Source organism: Adiantum capillus-veneris, chromosome 25, assembly GCF_014529385.1.
Source record: "Adiantum capillus-veneris isolate H3 chromosome 25, ASM1452938v2, whole genome shotgun sequence".
Lineage (NCBI taxonomy): Eukaryota > Viridiplantae > Streptophyta > Polypodiopsida > Polypodiales > Pteridaceae > Adiantum > Adiantum capillus-veneris.
In genome coordinates this window covers 140,026,830-140,038,403 of record NC_140955.1, presented here as the reverse complement: position 1 = coordinate 140,038,403, position 11,574 = coordinate 140,026,830, and the positions used below count along the sequence as shown (strand labels likewise).

The 11,574-nt window shown below is 45.1% G+C and overlaps 1 pseudogene; it reads left to right on the top strand.

The window, feature by feature from the left end:
• The first annotated feature begins 10,355 nt into the window (after nt 1-10,355).
• LOC147425754 (uncharacterized) lies at nt 10,356-11,067 on the top strand (annotated as a pseudogene).
• The last annotated feature ends 507 nt before the right edge of the window (nt 11,068-11,574 follow it).

The following is an 11,574-nucleotide window of genomic DNA, read 5'->3' as shown; positions in this document are numbered from 1 at the left end:
TCTGGTTATGCTTATGGTTATTGTTAATTTTGTTTATGGTTCCAGTTATCTGCATTATGATTTTGATCAAAGTGGTTATAGCCGGTTATGGTTTTAATTTGGTTATAGTTTTGCACAAATTAAGTTCATTATGGTTATGGTTTTAAGTTGGTACAGTTATGGTTTTGCACAAAGTTCATTTCATTTCTTTCATTGGCCTTAAATCTCATGTGAGATCCTACATGGATAGCATGTAGGAGGCATATACATGATATGCTTTTTTTTTGAAAAGTTTTTTGTAAAAGCGAAGGGAACTCTGCCGAAATTTCTACGGGAGCACGGTTGATTTTGCTGCTGCTCGCTTTCTTGGACAGAGGACAGGCAGTCTGGCTATGGCTGTGTCCATCTTTTCACTGGGCACAGGCCAGGCTACGTGTCCTCTGTCCAAGAAAAGAAATTTCTATTATGGTTGTTGCTATATGCGTCGCTAAGCCCGTCGAAATACGCATCGATAATATTACCTTTCGACGTGTATATCGACGCATATAGCGACGTTTTTGTAGGGACCCGTATATCGATGGGCTTTTCGACGGGATGCGTCAAAACCTGCGTCGAAGGTCCCCTTTTTTGTTGTAGTGTTTATGGTTATGGTTATCATTATGGTTTTGATCAATATGGTTATGGCCGATTATGGTTTTAATTTGGCTATAGTTTTGCACAAAGTTCGTTATATATGAAGTTCGTTATGGTTATGGTTTTAATTTGGTTATGGTTTTGCACAAAGCTCGTTTCATTAATTCTTTCATTTGCTTTAAATCTCATGTGAGATCCTACATGGATATCATGTAGGAGGCGTATACATATGGTTTTTTTTTTAAAGTTTATGTTAAAACGAAGAGCACTTTGCCGAAATTTCTGCGGGAGCAAGGTTGATTTTGGTGCTGCTTGCTTTCTTGGGCAGAGGACAAGCAATCTTTTCACTGGGCACAGGCCAGGCGGCCTGTCCTCTGTCCAAGACTTTTTTTTTCATATATGGTCGTCGAAATACGCGTCGATAGGGACGTCAAAATACACGTCGAAAACAGTGCCTTTCGATACATATATCGACGCCTATTTTGACGTTTTCACAGGGACAAACATTTTGACGCACTTTTCGACGGATGGCGTCGAAACTTGCGTCGAAGGCACCTTTTTTTATTGTAGTGATGGGAGTAGACTAGTCTCTTTAGAGGTACCCGGTTTTTAATTGGTCCCTTTACCCTATGGCAAAGTCATTCACTTCGAGGAGGAAGGGGGCGGATCCACAATAATATGGAAGAGGACCTATGTATGCCTGACCCAAATTAGAGAGACAAAATGTATGACACGTCCCTGTCCTTGAGAGCTGGCTAGAAATCAGTTGTGAAGCAACACCGTGGTTCTCTTGTGAATTTTTGTATAATCTCCTTATCGTGGTAGAGAATAGGTTATCTAGAAATAATTTTTTTGTGAGGAGGCTTTTAACTTCAACTCAAACCTCACACAATATTGTTATTGTAATATAGGTGGTGTCTCTCCTGAAAGAGTGTAGCTTCTCTAGTTACGATTGTTCTTGGTGGGGATAACATATTGGCCAACCAGACTCACCGAGCAGTAACAAGGATTCTTGATTTGGGTTTCGGTCATGGTAGCAAAGTAATTCTTGTGGCCCACACTTTGGAAGTCCTACAAACGACTCTTCGCTCGCGCAAATATTGGCTGCCTTGGGCTTGTGACACTATGGTCGTCCCAAGCATTGACGAGATGGAAGCCATTGAAATCCTCTTTCGTGAGACTGCAGCAAGAGACAGCTTCGACATATTTGGAGGAGTGGATAAGAATGCCTTCTCTTATAAGAGAATTACCCCTGGACAAATAAAAATTCTCAAGCGGATTGTGGGCATGTGCAGTTTTCATGATTGCGAACGCAAAAGAGTGTGGTTTGTGAGAGAAAGGGAACTCACAGAAAAGAGAGAGAGAGAGAGAGAGAGAGAGAGAACACTCAGAGGCGTGGCAAGCTATAGGCCATAGGCCAGAATGAGATATGTATTGATTAGGGAAGACACACTTATATACAGGACGTATGGCAGTTAAAATACGGTTCACTTCAGGTGATTCATGGGAATGCGAGCCGTTTGGCATCTGACCACCTGTGGGTTGCTGATTGATGTGATGACATGGATTAATCATCTAACACGCCCCCGTAAGACATGTCTTCATACAAGGGCATCCATGTGTTATGGATTCATGGTGATTGCGAAGCTACATGCTTTGGTTTTTATACAATGAGCATGCTTATGCAACCTTTACATAATGGAGTCATGAACAAGGCTGGAAATTGATTCAGCCAGGGTCAATGGTTGCCTTCATCAAGAGTCTAATCTTCAACTCCGATCTTCTCTTTGTTATCCTTTGATAGGTCCACTGCGTGCATGCTTTCACGATCTTGAACATTACATTTTCGCCCCCGCAAGAGAGATGAAAGCATGACATCATTATTGAATGTCATAGTTGGTGTCGAGGATAAGGTGAATTGATTGTAGAGACATGCCAGCTGATAAAAGAGAATGGTTTTGTGTATCAGCCGAGCGCAAAGGTAAACAACCCTCTATAGTTTGGCGAGGGATGAGTTTGGAGGCTTCAACAGGGCAATGTGGGGGGTCGAGGGGAGTAGCTGATGATGAGGATGGGTGTGCACTCTAAGGAGAGGTATGAACTGAGCCTCGTCATGCTGACCAAGAGGGACTCTACCACCAGTATCAAAGGGAGCATAGACGAGTGTGGGAACAACATGTACAAATTGACATCTAGAGATGAGGGGGGAAGTATTGCTGAAGTGTTGCATTGCATGTGTGCTGGAAAACCAATGAGCACCGGACATGGAACGAGCAAGTGGATGCTTAGAAGACAAAGGATGGAAGGGGTCCTCAAGAGGAAGGGATGTCTCAGTGTACTTAGCACCAAGTAAATCCAGCTTGAAAAATGGATTTGAAGAGGTATTCATAGTAGCTTCAAGGAGAGGCCAGAGATTGGATTTGCTCCAATCCTTGGAGGAAAGGTGGAAAACACCACTCGATCTAGGAGGCTTGCGAGGTGGCTCACCATCAAAGTGGGTCTTCGGTGTTGAGCAGGTTTTGTGCGGGGTTCTTCGACAAAAGCGGCATGTGGGACCAGCAATGAAAGTGAAGGAGTACGAGCGGAAGTGCGACGCGAGAGAGAGTGCGAGAAGAAGAGCACGACGATATGGTGAACTCGCTCTACTGTAATGTGTAGAGCATAGTGAGTTCTTATTAGGTTTTTACAAAAGAATATGTGTACATACCTGGCGGCCCGCCCACTTACCTGGGCGACCACATTGGGCTTTATACCCCAACAACCTCCCACTTAAAGTCCAATGTGGTACTTTAAGTGTGAGAGAAGCTACTATACAAGCTAATATACAAGAGATGTAGAGAAGTGATGTACTACCCTACACCTAACTGCTTGCAAAAATGCTCAAAGCTCTCTGAGGCAAGTCCTTTTGTAAGTAGATCAACAAGATTTTCTGTGGTGTGAACTTTGACAAGCTGAAGTTGCTTATCCTCGAGCATTTCCCTGATGAAATGATACTTCACATCCACATGCTTTGTCTTTGAGTGATAAACTGGATTGCGAGCCAATTGTATAGCACTTTGACTATCACAATATAACACAGGCATCTCTTCTTTGATTCCCAAATCTGTTACTAGTCGAATAAGCCAAATTGATTCTTTGCATGCCTCTGATGCTGCAACATATTCAGCCTCTGTAGTAGACTGAGTAACACAATCTTGTAATCTAGAACGCCATGATACTGCTCCACCAGCCAATGTAAAGACATACCCTGACGTAGACCTTTGGTTGTCTAAGTCACCTGCATAATCTGAGTCTGTAAAACCCTTTACACTTAGCTCCTGACTCCCATAGCATATACGCATACTCTTTGTAGCTTTTAGGTATCTCAATATTCCTTTCACTACCTCCCAATGTTTCTTGCCTGGGTTTGACATGTATCGACTTACTACTCCCACTGCAAATGCAATGTCTGGGCGAGTAGCAATCATTGCATACATCAAACTACCCACTGCAGATGCATATGGAATCTTATCCATTTCAGCCTGTTCTTCCTCAGACACAGGACAATCTTGTTTGCTAAGTTTCACATATGGTGGCAATGGAACACTTAGTGCCTTTCCCTTATCCATATTGAAACGTTGCAAAACCTTGTCAATATACTCTGTTTGAGATAACCAAATCAACTTCTTTCATCTGTCTCTCTCAATGCGCATACCAAGTATATGAATTGCCTCACCCATGTCTTTCATGTCAAACAATTTTGCCATCTATAACTTCAAAGCTGAAATTTCTTCCAAGTGCTTGCCAGCAATCAACATGTCATCCACATACAAAATAAGGATCAGCCAACTACCATCCTTAGCCTTCTTTGTATATAGACAGTGATCAAACTCACTACATTTGTAGCCTTGAGAAAGCATAAACTTGTGGAATTTATGGTACCATGCCCTCGGTGATTGTTTTAAGCCATAAAGACTCTTTAACAACTGGCATACCCAATCTTCCTTGCCTTTCTCAAAAAACCCTTCTGGCTGCTGCATGTAAATTTCCACATCTAAATCACCATGCAAGAACGCTGTCTTGACATCCATTTGGTGCAACACCAAATCTAATATGGCAACCAATGCAAGAAAGCATCTCAATGTAGTCATCTTGACCACCGGAGAGAAGACTTCATCAAAGTCAATGCCTTGTTCTTGCTTAAAGCCCTTGGCAACAAGCCTTGCTTTGTACTTTGGCTGACTATCATGAGCGGTGATCTTATACCTGTAAACCCATTTACAGGTTAGAGACTTTTTGCCCCGTGGTAATTTAACTAGCTTCCATGTCTGGTTTTTATGCAGAGCTGTTATCTCTGACTGCATGGCCAATTGCCAATTCCCGGAGTCCTTCGTTTGCACTGCTTCCTTGTAACATGAAGGCTCATTGCAATCAGTCAACATGACATAGTTCATAGATGGAACAAACCTATCAGGAGGTCGCGTGACACGTCCAGATCTACGCACAATAGGTGGCTCAGGCTCAGCCACAACCTGTGGTTCCAATCTATCCTATCCTTGCTCTTCTTGAGCCCTGACATTTTGTCTTGCACGTGCAGGTCCATCTTCTTGGAAGACAACTCTTCTAATCTCCTCAACCCTCTCTGGTTTAGAATGATATTTGGATTCATTAAAGTGAACATCATTGCTGCGGACAACCTTTCTGGATTCGGGACCCCAAAGTCTGTACCCCATCTCACCAGAATTACCATAGCCTAGAAAGATGCACTTTCTACTCTTTGGCTCAAGTTTGTTCCTAAATTCCTTTGGAACGTGAGTATATGCCTCACAACCAAAGACTCTAAGATGCTTGTATGAGGGCATTTTTCCTGACCATACCATCTCTAGCACTGAATCCTTCTGCAAAACCTTTCTAGGAGATCTATTTACAAGATGAACAGCTGTTGATACAGCTTCAGCCCAAAACCCATTTGGCAGCTGTGCATTAGACAACATACTTCTGACCTTCTCTTGTATGGTCCTATTCATCCTCTCAACAACACCATTTTGAGGAGGATTGTAAGGAGCAGTAAGTTCACGTTTTATACCTTTTGACTCACAAAAGTCCTGAAAGGCCTTTGAAACATACTCTCCACCATTGTCAGTGCGTAAGCATTTAAGCTTCTTGCCACTCTGATTCTCCACAAGTGTCACAAACGTTTTGAAAACACTAAACGCTTCATCCTTGTGCTTGAGAAAGTAAACCCATACTTTCCTCGAGTAATCATCTATAAATGTCATAAAGTAAGAAGCTCCCCCTAGAGATAGGTTAGGCATAGGTCCACACAAATCACTATGAACAAGTGCCAACTGTGTATCTCTTCTACTGCTTCTATGCTTATGTGGCTGCTGTGTTTGCTTACCATATAGACAATGTTCACAGAATTCAAAATCATTAAATGAAAAGCCAGGCAAATAACCAGAACGAGACAAGATTTCCATTCACTTCTTGGACATATGTCCTAACCTGCTATGCCACAAAGAAACGTTTGGCTACTCGGTTACATTGATTACATTTTTAGAGACATTTGATACATAAATCATGTAAAGTCCTCCAGAATTTACTCCATGTGCTACTGTCATAGAACCCTTGGATATCTTCCACATGTTCTGTCCAAAAGTGGTGACATAGCCAGCATCATCAAGTAAACCTGTGCTGATCAACCTCTTTGTAATTGCGGGAACATGTCTCACATTCTTCAGCGTGAAAGAAGAGCCATTCTGAAACTTCAATTGAACATCTCCAACACCTAAGATCTCACATGTTTGCCCATTGCCTAGCCGAACATGATCTTTAGTGGTCACATAAGAAGTAAACCACTCCTTGTTTGGAGACACATGAAGTGATGCCCCTGAGTCTATAATCCAGTCACTCAGTGCATTTCCATCAGATGTTGTAAGAAGAGCTGAGTCCATTGTATTCTTCAAGAAGTAGATGTCTCCTGACACTAGACTGTCATCCTCGGCAACACTGTTTGTCACATTTATTTCTTGAATCTTCACTGAGGACTTGTTCTTCTCACCATGGTCTTCAGCTTTCTCTTTGCCTTTTTCTGCTTTCCATTCTCTGCAATCTCTTTTCATGTGACCCTTCTTGCCACAATGGTAGCATTCTATGTCACTCTTGCCTTTAGCACTGCGGGACTTGCTACGAGACTGATTCCTCTTTCCACCTTTGTACTTTTCTTTGGTCCTTCCCCTGACAACTAAGGCTGTTCCTTTGCCTTTGTCCATTGTCTTTCTATTGGTTTCTTCAGTAAGCAGACTTCCTTCTACACCTGCTATGTTCAAACCATCTGGAGGTGCAGAATTACTCAAAGCTGTGCGAAAAGTGTCCCAACTTTTCGGCAATGTGATCAACAGGAACATAGCTCTAACAGGTTCATCAAGCTTGACACCTTGAGCTGACAACTGACTATAGATTGTGTTGAATTCATTCAGATGATTGGACATAGGTGTCCCTTCTTTCATCTTCAAGTCAACAAGCTTCTTAAGCCAGTATACCTGTGAAGCTGCACTCTGCTTCTCATAAAGATCACTCAGCTTTAACCATGCTTGATAAGCCGAGGTCTCGTCTGCTACATTGAAGTAAACGCTTTCTGCCAAAGTCAGCATAATGGTAGAAAGTGCCAATTCATCCATTTCGCTCCATTCATCTTCGTCCATATCTTCTGGTTTTATCCCTTTGAGATTTATAGGTTTTATCTGCTTCTTTTGTACCAACACGTGCCAAATCTGCTTCTTTCACAATGGGAAATTGGTTCCATCCAGCTTCTTGATATTGTAAAGAGCAGTGTCTTGTGATCCAGCCATAGCTATGCTTCACAGTAGTTTACTTTCCTGGGAAAAGTTCAGCAGAGTTTCCCCTGTAAACTGACCTCTGAACCAATATCAACCTGTCAAATGAACCAAGAAAGCTTCAGATTCTGCATAAATTTTGGCAGATTCTCCTTTGTAAAATGGCTCTGGTGTACTAAAAAAAACAGACCAAAAAACAGCTCAAAAACACTGTCTCTCTGACACTGTAAGCTGTGGATAAACCTGTCCTGCATCTGTACTGTCTCTGACTGTTCTGTCACTGTCCTGTAAGCATAGACTGCGACAATGCCTCAATGGCAGTAAAGCAAAGATGCAATCCCAACTGTCTAACTCACAGTCAATACATCCTAGCTGCCTATCTAAGGGTGCTCGAGGGATCGCTCCAAGACCTGTATCACCGAAAGGATCTCAACATTTAGAATCCCCCAGCTCAATAAAACCTCACTCGACCCTCAACAAAGGCTGCAGTAAATCTGACAGTACATAGACTTCCCACAAAGTCATACATCCACAAATTTCCCACTGTGTGCTATAACCGTTGCGGTGGTTGTTTGCTGCATGACTCACAGCCAGTAAACCCTCAACAGACATACATCATCTCTGACAATACATCCCATGTGGAAGTACCTGCAATGTCAGGATGAAATCTGGAATATCAAGCAGCAAACACAAGCTACCTGATGAACTAGTGGATGTCGCCTACAGTCTGTGTGTAGATACGCCCGTGTCGTATGTGACACGTCTCCAAGAACTGTGAGCCATCCTTCGATGTGTAGACAGCCACAAATCAACACTCTGGGAGTGTCGATATCCTCAGCACCTGCAGTCATAGGTCGAAAATCCCAAATTTGCAGAGTCGGATCTGCACCCGCTGAGACCACGTAGTCGAAAATGGCCTGCGTAGAACTTTGTCGAAGCCGAACGGTGACCGAGATGACCTCAGAATGAAATTCTGAGAACACCAAGACCTTCGGGCTTTCCCACAGGATTTGGGGTCGTGTCTTCGCCTGTCGAATTTCACTCCAATCTGAGCTGGTGACTTTAGCCTCCTGTAGTGTTGCCCCGAGCCTCGATCTGAGCTCTGATACCAGTTGAAGGAGTACGAGCGGAAGTGCGACGCGAGAGAGAGTGCGAGAAGAAGAGCACGACGATATGGTGAACTCGCTCTACTGTAATGTGTAGAGCATTGTGAGTTCTTATTAGGTTTTTACAAAAGAATATGTGTACATACCTGTTGGCCCGCCCACTTCCCTGGGCGACCACATTGGGCTTTATACCCCAACAACAGAAAGAGGTGGCTTGATTACCTGCAACCAATGGATTTCTATAATTTTTTGCAGCATTGGTGGATCTATCAATGCTTTGAGGTTGGATAGAAACGTCCCAAGAGGCAGCCGGTGCAATAGTGCTTGTTGAATGGCTCGCTTCAAGATGCCACCAAGCTTTGCGAGACGCCAAGTTTGTGAACGGTCTGCTCTTAGTGCAACCAAGCCTGCTTGTACTTCTGTTGGTGCTGCGACCGAAGACCCTGTTGTAGATGACCATCCTGCTGTGCAGAAGATGTTGCTGTCGTACCTTCTGCAGACGACCCTTCTACGGCCATTATCACCGTCAAACCCTTCCAATTGAAAGCTGCTGCAGCAAAGAGGTCTTCCCTTGCTGCCCGCACATCAGATTATACTGTAGATGGTGCAAACATCATAGCAGCCTAGGTTGACAAAATCCCTGCGGCCATTAAAACTGATGGTGCCCACGCCACTGCCGACAATGGTGTAGTCCTTAAAGCAAGCAAAAATGATGTTTCCATCCCTATAGAAGAAGGTGTTGCACCCAAAGACGCTGCTGCAAAGAATGCTAGTGTACCTCGTGCTGTCGATGCCGCCTCCTCGCTTGAGTCCCTCCTCTCAATCAGCGCCAACAAGCTGGAGAGTTATTTCCTTGGGGAGCTCTTGCATCCTCAATCAGTGCAGCCCCATGCTACCTACAACTCCCTCGGCCTGCTAGGCCGCGTGTAGGTGGGCGTGACTGGCCCAGCCGATCACGTCGCTTTTTGGGGGGGCAGGAGACATCTTCAACATATGTAGCGCATGCGTCCCACCATGTGCATATGCATGCACGTAGTGCAGTGGTTAGGGTAGTGCTCCTGGGATGTGAGATCGGGGGTTCAAGACTCCGTTTGAGCTGCACGTGTTGACTTTTTGGTCAACGGTCACCTAACGGCTACATTCGACCGGCAACCGACGACCCTTGCTTTGCCACGAGGCCTAGCAGGCCGAAATATAACCAAATCCGTAGCGGATTGATTTACACCAGGAAAGGCTTTGGTGGTGCAAACAACCAGGTCATATGCTGGGTTGACAGCGCTTGCGATGGGTCGATTCTGTGTGGATTTAACGCAAGTCGTAATTCCAGAGGCAATGTGGGCAGGGGCTGCGCCTGCAACAGTATGTCGTGCCTAGTGGATTGAAACAAGGCGCTGAGGTTAGCAGTAGATCAGACCTCATTTCCCGAGAGGACTTGAATGGTGGCATCAGCACCATTGGCATCATCAACCTTGGGCAGTGCCTCATGTGGTGGTGGGGAGAGGCAGCCTGGATAGGATGTTGAGCGGTGAGACTTGAAAAGTTCAACATCAAGGCATGCAGCTAGCGGCATGCTGACGCCAAGCGGGTCCTCATAGGTGCCTGCAGGTTGGACCTCAGCAAGGGCTTGCGAACCAGTATTGAGGTTGCATGAATATGAGGCTGCAACAGAGTCGCCTGCAGGTGCGGCGGCAGCAAGGTTGACGACTGTCATGGCCGTAGAGAAGGCGGCGCAGGAGGCATGGTGAATGGCACGAGCCAGGGACTCACCATCAACAGGTGGCACTGTGTGAGTAGGCAAGAGATCTCCATGGGTTCCAGGGCTATGACGGGCCGTATCAGTGGGCTTGCAGAAAGAACCTTGGGTTGGCTTGTTGCATGAGCAGACGTTGGTTCTACGTCCAGTGCAAGTTCTGCAACAGCCAGGTTCTGCAGGAAAGCGCCAATGATGGTTGCATCATCATCATTGGCGTCTGTTGCTGGGCATGAATTAGAAGGGCGAGTAGCTGCGTCTGCAGGAGGTGTCTGATCCATAAGTGGAGAGCAAGGCAAGGTGTGTGCATCTGCCACTGGGCCTTCGGGCTTGAAGGTGGAGTACCTCGCCACAACAGATGGTCCATCAAAGGCATGCAGGACTCGCTGTATAAGGGCTGAGAGGAGAACCAGGATGAGGTTCTTTGCCCATAGCAGAGGATGCACAGTGGGCATGGCGTGGGACATGGCAGGAGGCAGCATGATGGTGCTTTTCAAGCGGGTTAGCGGCCACCAAGGGAATGTGCAGGGGCTGGTAGGTGTGCGCAGTGGGCACTACAGGGCTCCTCATAGGCCGGGAGACAGGATCTTTTGAGTTGTTCGATGATACCATGTGAGAACTCACAGAAAAGAGAGAGAGAGAGAGAGAGATATATATATATATATAGATAGATAGATTGAATTATCGTCCACGGAGGTCAGATATGACCCATGGGACCAAAAACAAAACATTATAACCAGTTCTTCTAACTGCGGACAATCGATACATATCAGTTAAGGAGTGAGGGTCCATCAAAGAAAAATAAAAGCCTAAGGAGAGGTCCTATGGGCTAGGGACCAGTTTAGGCGTTCGAAACTCCTGAATGATGGCCTTCCCTCCGCGGTATACTGCCCACTTGCCTTTGGCTCGTGCTTCACGCACTTTTTTCAACTCTCCACCTTTGTGCTTGACTTGTGTCGGGGTGAGTTCTTCGGCGATCCAAAATCCGGTGTCTCTAAGGAGACACGATTGCTGGAGTAATCGGAGCCGTTCCTCCTTGTCTTTGAACTCAAGAATGGCATGTCCACTAGGTGTGCGCTTGGTGTTGAACTTGTTGACGATACATTCCACCGAAACGTAGTCGATATGGACCGGTTTAAGAGTTTCGTTGAGGAGGTCAATTAACTTGCAGAAGTCTTGTTGGCACTCATCCCATGCTTGGGGCAGCCCTCCAATGCGAAGCTTGAGGGCATTCTCTTCTTGAAGTTGACGTTCCCGCAATTTTGTCTTCACACAAGTTTCCACTTTGGCG